Below are 11,406 nucleotides of genomic sequence, written 5' to 3'. Positions count from 1 at the left end.
GAATCCAATGTCAAAAAGTACTTAAACGCCTTCAAGAGTGTGTTTCTATGAGCAGACCTTTCTCTGTATGCACCCCTTGGGATCTTTGCTACTGACCCCAGGGGCTACCTCTGGGTGCAGAGTCCTGAAATCCTCTGGTAAAATGGATGACTTCATCCACTGGGAGGTGATGGGAACAGCATGAAGTGCTGAGGCTTCAGATCTGATGTGCTGCCCTAAAAGCCTAGCTCTGCCTCTGGGTGAACTTGGGCAACTTATTTTATCCCCTCAGAGTTCTGAGTGTTTATCTGTAGAACAGGAAAAGCAATACCAACCTGATCTTAGTGCAAGATCTCTTGAGGGTGGGCAACAGAAACCCACTTGGGCTCACTCAAGCAAAGAAAGACATTAAAAGGAATGGATGTTTCTCCCAGAACCTGCTAGAAAGGAAGCATCAGGAGGACAGAGACTGCTGTATACCTGGCCCTAGAATAGGGCCTGACTTATGATAATACTCAATAAATACTGATTAAAAAAATACATCCAAGAGAAAGTGAGTTCTCATAAGGGTTGGAGCTGAGAGCCAGGAATCTCTCAAAAGCCTTGGCAGTCAACAGCTCCATTTCTGTCTTTCTCAATATCTCTCTCTCCCCTCCTCTAACACATTTGTTTCATTTCCTTCTCTCTGCAAACAGATGTTCTGGAGTTCCCATCTGCAAGTGTCAGCTCAGGTCTGCATGGTCTGCCTGTTACTGGCCTGTATCTTTGTGTTCAGTTCCACATCCCTCAGAGAAAGAATCTAAGCGGCCCAGCCTGAAGATGTCTACTTAGCTGTGACTGGGGAAGAGCCACCTGATACTGAGAGCTGCCTCTCAGGCTGGAGAAGGACCATCCTCTCTAGGAAATGAAGTGAAAATTTGTTGGGTCTCTGCTATGTTAATTTTGATTTCAGACGCACTCAGCAATGAGTGAGCAGTAGCTAGAAGCAAGATCTTAGTTCCCTGATTGGGAATCAAAACCTGGTCGCCCGGGACAAGAAAATTCTGACAAGGAAGAGGAAGGTGAAGAGAAAAGTAAAGCGTTTGTTGGAAAAGCAGAGTACATGCGGAAAGATGCACAGGCAAACTCAGCAAGAGTAACGAGAGTCGCGCCTTTGGGAAGTTTAAATCATTAATAAGGGGGGCAGTTTTCCGGGTCTTTGTCTTCCCTCTGGCCAATTGTCTTGTTTTGCCCCTATGACTGATTTGTCTCAGGACCCTCCCCTAGGTGCGCACGCATTCCTCAACCAAGATGGATTTCAGCGCAAGGGTGTCTGGACTGGGGGATGTTAACACTTATGGTCTGGTGTCCCCTGCCTTTTGACCCCCCAAGGAGACTTTCTGTGCATGTGCAGTGTCTCCCTTGCCCCAAGGAGGGGAAATATGTGGCCTCTTAATCCTTTACTCAAAGAGGGTTTAGCCGCTCTCTGTTCCTGCTATGACTGTTATCTTAAGGTGTCCACATTTACCCTGTTTCTGTTGTTATTTCTATTTTGAAGAGCAAAGAGGAGGCTGATTGTAAATGCCTAACCTGGAGCCCGCCTATCTTCTGCCTCAATTTGACCAGGTGACCATTTTGCCAAGTGGCCTAGAGCTGTGTGTAGCTCACATTAGGTGCTTAGAGAGTGAGGCTATTATGCTACATGTGGTCAGGAGGCAAGAGCCTCTCAGCATGTGAGCTCTTAGACTGACTCATCTCTGCACATTTGCAGGCTGGTGAATGGAGAAGGGGGTCAGGTAGCGGAGCTCTAAAATAGGAAAAAGAAAATATGGGAAAGTTCTGAGTACAACAGACCCATTCCCTACCATAGCTGTGGCTCCCAGGGTCTTGAGGCAAACAAATTCAGCAAAGTTCCCTTGGTTGGCAGCATGACAAGACATGTATAACCATATGTTATTTCCTACATCCTGGGAGTCATATTCCAGTCCAGACCTGGTCAAGAAGAAGCTTTTACAAACAGCTATAAGCACAAACAGGGATACAATAACCTAGTTTACGGCAGCCACTTCTCGTAGACTTGTCCCATTTCTTCATACTATCAATACAAATTGATCAGCGCCAGCTTTCTCATGAAAGGACCACATTTGACTAGGTTCTCTGATCATCAAATTTCTGGTATCAATGATTAATTCACATTATAGATCAAAAATTTTATGGTTAAATCCTTTCTGTATCCCACATATGAGCACTCTTCATTGAATCAGGTGGGTGAAGATGGGCCTGCCCCAAGGTGACCTTCTAGTCACCACGTGGAACATATGTGTTATATCTGAGAATGAATAATAATAAAATTTGGAACATATGTAGGCATAACATCATATGTATTTTATGAGAATTCCACTTTGAGTGAGAAAGAGATGGATAGATGATGATGATGATAGATAGATAGATAGATAGATAGATAGATAGATAGATAGATAGATGATAGATAGATGTCAATACATAGGTAGATAGAAAGAGAAACAGAGAGACAGAGAGAGAGAATATGAAAATTCCCATACAAGTATTCAAGCTATGGAAGCACTTCTTCCAATAACTCCATCAGTGAGCCCAGGAGATAGGGGACTTGTCTTGGCTGATCTCTCTTCTAAGTCTCCTGTCCCTCACACCTTTCATGGTATGAGAATCTCTAGACTTAAGGTGCAACCTTTTAAAAGAATTTTTAAAAGAGAAGTTTTAAGTTTACAATAAAATTGAGAGGAAGGCACAGAGATTCCCCGTATGTTCCCTGCCCCCACACATGTATAGCTTCCCCCATTACCAACATCACTCACTAGGATGGTACATTTGTTGCCAAGGATGAACCTACATTGATACATCATAATCACCCAGAGTCTACTGTTTACTTAAGAGTTTATTTCTGGTGTTTTACATTCAATGGGTTTGGACAAATATATAATGACATATATCCACTATCATAATATCAAACAGTGTATTTTCACTGCCCTAAAAATCCTCTGTGCTCTACCTATTCATCTTCCTCCCCCTACCCTGCTCACCCCTGGTAACTACTGATCATTTTTATTATTTCCATAGTTTGCCTTTTCCAGAATATCATACAGTTGGGATCATACAGTGTGTAGCCTTCTCAGATTGATTTCTTTCACTTAGTAATGAGCATTTAAGTTTCTTCCGTGTCTTTTCACCACTTGGTTTCCTTTTAGTGCTGAACAATACTGAGGGTTTTTATCATGAATTGGTCTTAGATTTGTCAAATGCTTTTTCTGCATCTGGATGTACCACTGTTTATTTGTCCATTCACCTACAGAAGGAAGTCTTGATTGCTTCCAAGTTTTGGCAATTTTGAACAATGCTCCTATAGACATCTATGTACAGGTTTTTGTACGGACATAAGTTTTCAAATCATTGGGTAAATACCAAGATGTGGGATTGCTGAATCATATGTTAGGAGTATGTTTAGTTTTATAGGAAACTGCCAAACTGTCTTCCAAAGTGATGTACCATTGTGCATTTCCACCCGCAATGTTTCTATTGCTCCACATCTCACCAGCATTTAATGTCAGTGGCCCAGATGTTGGCCATTCTAATAGGTGCACAGTGGTATCTTTTTATTGCACATTTTCTTCATGTAATATGATCTTGAACATCTTTCCATATGCTTATTTGCCATCTGTATATTTTCCTTGTGATGTCTATTAAGATTTTTGGCTCATTATTTAATTGGGCTGTTTTACTGTTAAATTTTAAGAATTATTAGTATATTTTGGATATCAGTCCTTTATCAGATATGCCTTTTGCAAATATTTTCTCCAAATCTGTGGTTTGCCTTCTAATTCTCTTGATATTGTCTTTTTAAGGCAGAAGTACTTAAAGTTAATGAAGTCCTGTTTATCAATTATTTCTTTTATGGATTGTGTCTTTGGTGTTACATCTAAAAAAGGCATAGTAATACCCAAGGTTAACTAAATTTGCTCCTATGTCACTCTCTAGGAATTTTATAGTTTAGCGTTTTATGCATTCTATGCTCCATTTTGAGTTAATTTTTGTGAAGAGTCTAAGATCTGTGTCTAGATATATTCCCACCCCCCCAGGGATGTCTAGTTTTTCCAGCACAATATTTTTGCTTTATTGTGTTGCCTTTGCTCTTTTGTCAAAGATCAGATAACTATATTTCTGTGGGTCTATTTCTGAGTTCTCTATTCTGTTCCATTAAATTATTTGTCTATTTTTTGCCAATACCACACAGTCTTGATTACTATAGCTTTAGAGTAAATCTTGAAGTCTGGTAGCATCATTCCTCCAATTTTGTTCTCCAATTGTGCTGGCTGTTCTGGTCTTTTGCCTCTCCTTATAAACTTTAAAATCAGTTTGTCAATATCCATCAAATAACTGGGATTTTGTTTGGATTGCATTGAATATATAGATCAAGTCAGGAAGAACTGACATCTTGACAATATTGAGTTCTCCTATCCATGAACGTAGAATAGCTCTCCAGTTATTTAATTCTTCTTTGATTTCTTTCATCAGAGTTTTGTAGTTTTCCTTGTATAAGGCTTGTACATACTTTGTTAGATTTATACTTAAGTATTTTATGTTGGGGAGTGCTAATTAAATAATATTGTGTTTTCAATTTGAAGTTATACTTGTTCATTGTCAGTATATAGAAAAGCGATTGACTTTTGTACATATACTTTGTATCCTGCTACCTTGCTGTAATTGCTTATTAGTTTCAGGAGTTTTGTTGTTGATTTTTCCAGATTTTTTACATATATACTCATGTCATCTGCAAACAAAACCAGTTTTAGTACTTCCTTTCAAATCTGTTTACCTTTTATTTCCTTTGCTTGTATTAGCAAGGACTGCCAGGAAGAAGTTGGAAAGGAGTGGTGAGAGGAGACATCCTTGTCTTGTACCTGATCTTAATGGGAAAGCTTTGATTTTTCTCACCATTAAGTATGATGTTAGCTGTAGGTTTTTTGTAGATATTTTCTATCAAGTTGAGGAAGTTCCCCTGTATTCCTAGTTTACTGAGTGTTTTTATCATGAATGGGTCTTGGTTTTGTCAAATGCTTTTTCTACATCTATTAATATAATCAAGTGGTTTTTCTTTTTTAGTCTACTGATGTGATGAACTACATTTTAGAATGTTGAACCAGCCCTGCATATCTGGGATAAATCAAACTGGGCCATGGTGCATAATTCTTTTTATACATTTTGGATTGGATTTGCTAATATTTTACTGAGGATTTTTGCATCTATGTTCATGAGAGATATTGGTCTCTAGTTTTCTTTTCTTGTGATATCTTTGGTTTTGGTATTAGGGTAACACTGGTGTCATAGAATAATTTAGGAAGTATTCCCTCTGTTCCTTTCTTCTAGAGGAGATTGTAAAGAACTGGTATAACTTCTTCTTTAAATGTTTGCTAGAATTCACCAGTGAACCTATCTGGGCCTGGTGATTTCTGTTTTGGAGGGTTATTAATTATGGATTTAATTTCTTTAATAGATATAGGCCTATTCAAATGATCTATTTCTTCTTATATGAGTTTTGGCAGATTTCTTTTTTTTCCAAGGAATTGGTCCACTTCATTTAGATTAGCAAATCTGTAGGCATAGAGCTGTTCATAATATTCTTTTATTTTCTTTTCAAGGTCCATGGGAGCTGTAGTGATGTCCCATCTTTCATTTTTTTCCCTCTTTCATTTTTATTCATTTATTTATTTATTTATTTTGGCTGCATTGGGTCTTCATTGCTGAATACAGGCTTTCTCTAGTTGCGGTGAGCAAGGGCTACTCTTTGCTGCAGTGCACCGGATTCTCATTGTGGTACCTTCTCTCGTTGCGGAGCATGGGCTCTAGGCACATGGGTTTCAATAGTTATGGTATGGGGGCTCAGTAGTTGTGGCACATGGGCCGTAGAGTGCAGGCTCAGTAGTTGTGGCGCCTGGGCTTTGTTGCTCCGCAGTATGTGGGATCTTGCAGATCAGGGCTCAAACCCCCGTACCCTGTATTGGCAGGTGGACTCTTTTTTTTTTTTTACATCTTTATTGGAGTATAATTGCTTTACAATGGTGTGTTTGTTTCTGCTTTATAACAAAGTGAATCAGTTATACATATACATATGTTCCCATATCTCTTCCCTCTTGCGTCTCCCTCCCTCCTACCCTCCCTATCCCACGCCTCCAGGCAGTCACAAAGCACTGAGCTGATCTCCCTGTGCTATGCGGCTGCTTCCCACTAGCTATCTACCTTACGTTTGGTAGTGTATATATGTCCATACCTCTCTCTCGCTTTGTCACAGCTTACCCTTCCCCCTCCCCATATCCTCAAGTCCGTTCTCTAGTAGGTCTGTGTCTTTATTCCTATCTTACCCCTAGGTTCTTCATGACATTTTTTTTCTTAAATTCCATATATATGTGTTAGCATACGGTATTGTCTTTCTCTTGCTGACTTACTTCACTCTGTATGACAGACTCTAGGTCTATCCACCTCATTACAAATAGCTCAATTTTGTTTCTTTTTATGGCTGAGTAATATTCCATTGTATATATGTGCCACATCTTCTTTATCCATTCATCCAATAATGGACAGTTAGGTTGTTTCCATCTCCGGGTTATTGTAAACAGAGCTACAATGAACATTTTGGTACATGACTCTTTTTGAATTATGGTTTTCTCAGGGTATATGCCAAGTAGTGGGATTGCTGGGTCATATGGTAGTTCTACTTGTAGTTTTTTAAGGAACCTCCTTACTATTCTCCATACTGGCTGAACCAATTCACATTCCCACCAGCAGTGCAGGAGTGTTCCCTTTTCTCCACACCCTCTCCAGCATTTATTGTTTCTAGATTTTTTGATGATAGCCATTCTGACTGGTGTGAGATGATATCTCATTGTTGTTTTGATTTACATTACTCTAACGATTAGTGATGTTGAGCATCCTTTCATGGGTTTGTTCACAATCTGTATATCTTCTTTGGAGAAATGTCTATTTAGGTCTTCTGCCCATTTTTGGATTGGGTTGTTTGTTTTTTTGCTATTGAGCTGCTTGTAAAATTTGGAGATTAATCCTCTGTCAGTTGCTTCATTTGCAAATATTTTCTCCCATTCTGAGGGTTGTCTTTTGGTCTTGTTTATGATTTCCTTTGCTGTGCAAAAGCTTTGAAGTTTCGTTAGGTCCCATTTGTTTATTTTTGTTTTTATTTCCATTTCTCTAGGAGGTGGGTCAAAAAGGATCTTGCTGTGATTTATGTCATAGAGTGTTCTGCCAATGTTTTCCTCTAAGAGTTTGATAGTTTCTGGCCTTACATTTAGGTCTTTAATCCATTTTGAGCTTATTTTTGTGTATGGTGTTGGGAGTGATCTAATCTCATACTTTTACATGTACCTGTCCAGTTTTCCCAGCACCACTTATTGAAGAGGCTGTCCTTTCTCCACTGTATATTCCTGCCTCCTTTATCAAAGATAAGGTGACCATATGTGCGTGGGTTTATCTCTGGGCTTTCTGTCCTGTTCCATTGATCTATCTTTCTGTTTTTGTGCCAGTACCATACTGTCTTGATTATTGTAGCTTTGTAGTATAGTCTGAAGTCAGGGAGCCTGATTCCCCCAGCTCCATTTTTCGTTCTCATGATTGCTTTGGCTATTCGGGGTCTTTTGTGTTTCCATACAAACTGTGAAAGTTTTTGTTCTAGTTCTGTGAAAAATGCCAGTGGTAGTGTTATACAGATTGCATTGAATCTGTAGATTGCTTTGGGTAGTAGAGTCATTTTCACAATGTTGATTCTTCCAATCCAAGAACATGGTATATCTCTCCCTCTATTTGTATCATCTTTAATTTCTTTCATCAGTGTCTTATAATTTTCTGCATACAGGTCTTTTGTCTCCTTGGGTACGTTTATTCCTAGATATTTTATTCTTTTTGTTGCAATGGTAAATGGGAGTGTTTTCTTGATTTCACTTTCAGATTTTTCAAAATTAGTGTATAGGTATGCCAGAGATTTCTGTGCATTAATTTTGTATCCTGCTACTTTACCTAATTCATTGATTAGCTCTGGTAGTTTTCTGGTAGCATCTTTAGGATTCTCTATGTATAGTATCATGTCATCTGCAAACAGTGACAGCTTTACTTTTCTTCTCTGATTTGGATTCCTTTTATTTCCTTTTTTTTCTCTGATTGCTGTGGCTAAAGCTTCCAAAACTATATTGAATAAGAGTGGTGAGAGTGGGAAACCTTGTCTTGTTCCTGATCTTAGTGGAAATGCTTTCAGTTTTTCACCATTGAGGATGATGTTGGCTGTGGGTTTGTCATATATGGCCTTTATTATGTTGAGGAAAGTTCCCTCTATGCCTACTTTCTGCTGGGTTTTTGTCATAAATGGGTGTTGAATTTTGTCAAAAGCTTTCTCTACATCCATTGAGATGATCATATGTTTTTTCTCGTTCAATTTTGTTAATATGCTGTATCACGTTCATTGATTTGCGTATATTGAAGAATCCTTGCATTTCTGGAATAAACCCCACTTGATCATGGTGTATGATCCTTTTAATGTGCTGTTGGATTCTGTTTGCTAGTATTTTGTTGAGGATTTTTGCATCTATGTTCATCAGTGATATTGGCCTGTAGTTTTCTCTCTTCGTGACATCCTTGTCTGGTTTTGGTATCAGGGTGATGGTGGCCCCGTAGAATGAGTTTGGGAGTGTTCCTCCCTCTGGTATATTTTGGAAGAGTTTGAGAAGGGAAGTGTTAGCTGTTCTCTAAATGTTTGATAGAATTCGCCTGTGAAGCCATCTGGTCCTGGGCTTTTCTTTGTTGGAAGATTTTTAATCACAGTTTCAATTTCAGTGCTTATGATTGGTCTGTTCATATTTTCTATTTCTTCCTGGTTCAGTCTCAGAAGGTTGTGCTTTTCTAAGAATTAGTCCATTTCTTCCAGGTTGTCCATTTTATTGGCATAGAGTTGCTTGTAGTAATCTCTCATGATCTTTTGTATTTCTGGCTTGTCAGTTGTTACTTCTTCTTTTCATTTCTAATTCTATTGATTTGAGTCTTCCTCCTTTTTTTCTTGATGAGTCTGGCTAATGGTTTATCAATTTTGTTTATCTTCTCAAAGAACCAGCTTTTAGTTTTATTGATCTTTGCTATCGTTTCCTTCATTTCTTTTTCATTTATTTCTGATCTGATTTTTATGATTTCTTTCCTTCTGCTAACTTTGGGGTTTTTTAATTCTTCTTTCTCTAATTGCTTTAGGTGCAAGGTTAGGTTGTTTATTCAAGTTCTTTCCTGTTTCTTAAGGTAGGATTGTATTGCTATAAACTTCCGTTTTAGAACTGCCTTTACTGCATCCCATAGTTTTTTGATCGTCGTGTCTCCATTGTCATTTGTTTCTAGGTATTTTTTGATTTCCTCTTTGATTTCTTCAGTGATCACTTCGTTATTAAGTAGTGTATTGTTTAGCCTCCATGTGTTTGTATTTTTTACAGATCTTTTCCTGTAATTGATATCTAGTCTCATAGCATTGTGGTCAGAAAAGATACTTGATACAATTTCAATTTCCTTAAATTTACCAAGGCTTGATTTGTGACCCACAATATGATCTATCCTGGAGAATGTTCCATGAGCACTTGAGAAAAATGTGAATTCTGTTGTTTTTGGATGGAATGTCCTATAAATATCAGTTAAGTCCATCTTGTTTAATGTATCATTTAAAGCTTGTGTCTCCTTATTTATTTTCATTTTGGATGATCTGTACACTGGTGAAAGTGGGGTGTTGAAGTCCCCTACTATGAATGTGTTACTGTCGATTTCCCCTTTTATGGCTGGTAGTATTTGCCTTATGTATTGAGGTGCTCCTATGTTGGGTGCATAAATATTTACAATTGTTATATCTTCTTCTTGGATCGATCCCTTGATCATTATGTAGTGTCCTTCTTTGTCTCTTGTAATAGTCTTTATTTGAAAGTCTATTTTGTCTGATATGAGAATTGCTACTCCAGCTTTCTTTTGGTTTCCATTTGCATGAAATATCTTTTTCCATCCCCTCACTTTCAGTCTGTATGTGTCTCTAGATCTGAAGTGGGTCTCTTGTAGACAGCATATGTACAGGTCTTGTTTTTGTATCCATGCAACCAATCTGTGTCTTTTGGTGGGAGCATTTAGTCCATTTACATTTAAGGTAATTATCGATATGTATGTTCCTATTCCTTAATTGTTTTGGGTGTTATTGTAGGTCTTTTCCTTCTCTTGTGTTTCTTGCCTAGAGAAGTTCCTTTAGCATTTGTTGTAAAGACTGTTTGGTGGTGCTGAACTCTCTCAGCTTTTGCTTCTCTGTAAAGGTTTTAATTTCTCCATCAAATCTGAATGAGATCCTTGCTGGGTAGAGTAATCTTGGTTGCAGATTGTTCTCCTTCATCACTTTAAATATGTCTTGCCAGTCCCTTCTGGCTTGCAGAGTTTCTGCTGAAAGATCAGCTGTTAACCTTATGGGGATTCCCTTGTGTGTTATTTGTTGTTTTTCCCTTGCTGCTTTTAGTATGTTTTCTTTGTATTTAATTTTTGACAGTTGAATATGTGTCTTGGTGTATTTCTCCTTGGATTTATCCTGTATGGGACTCTCTGTGCTTCCTGGACTTGATTAACCATTTCCTTTCCCATATTAGGGAAGTTTTCAACTATAATCTCTTCAAATATTTTCTCAGTCCCTTTCTTTTTCTCTTCTTCTTCTGGAACCCCTATAATATGAATGTTGGTGTGTTTGATGTCCCAGAAGTCTCTGAGACTATCCTCAGTTCTTTTCATTCTTTTTTCTTTATTCTGCTCTGCAGTAGTTATTTCCACTATTTTATCTTCCCGGTCACTTATCCGTTCTTCTGCCTCAGTTATTCTGCTATTGATCCCATCTAGAGTATTTTTCATTTCATTTTTTGTGTTGTTCATCATTGTTTGTTTCATCTTTAGTTCTTGTAGTTCCTTGTTGAATGTTTCTTGCATTTTGTCTATTCTATTTCCAAGCTTTTGGATCATCTTTACTATCATTATTCTGAATTAATTTTCAGGTAGACTGCCTATTTCCTCTTCATTTGTTAGGTCTGGTGGGTTTTTATCTTGCTCCTTCATCTGCTGTGTGTTTTTCTGTCTTCTCATTTTGCTTATCTTACTGCTTTTGGGGTCTCCTTTTTGCAGGCTGCAGGTTCGTAGTTCCTGTTGTTTCTGGTGTCTGTTCCCAGTGGCTAAGGTTAGTTCAATGAGTTGTGTAGGCTTCCTGGTGGAGGTGACTAGTGCCTGTGTTCTGGTGGATGAGGCTGGATCTTGTCTTTCTGGTGGGCAGGTCCACGTCTGGTGGTGTGTTTTGAGGTGTCTGTGGACTTATTTTGATTTTAGGCAGCCTCTCTGCTAATGGGTGGGGTTGTGTTCCTGTCTTGCTAGTTG

Source organism: Leucopleurus acutus, assembly GCF_964270905.1.
Source record: "Leucopleurus acutus genome assembly, chromosome: 20".
Lineage (NCBI taxonomy): Eukaryota > Metazoa > Chordata > Mammalia > Artiodactyla > Delphinidae > Leucopleurus > Leucopleurus acutus.
This window is presented reverse-complemented; position numbering follows the sequence as displayed.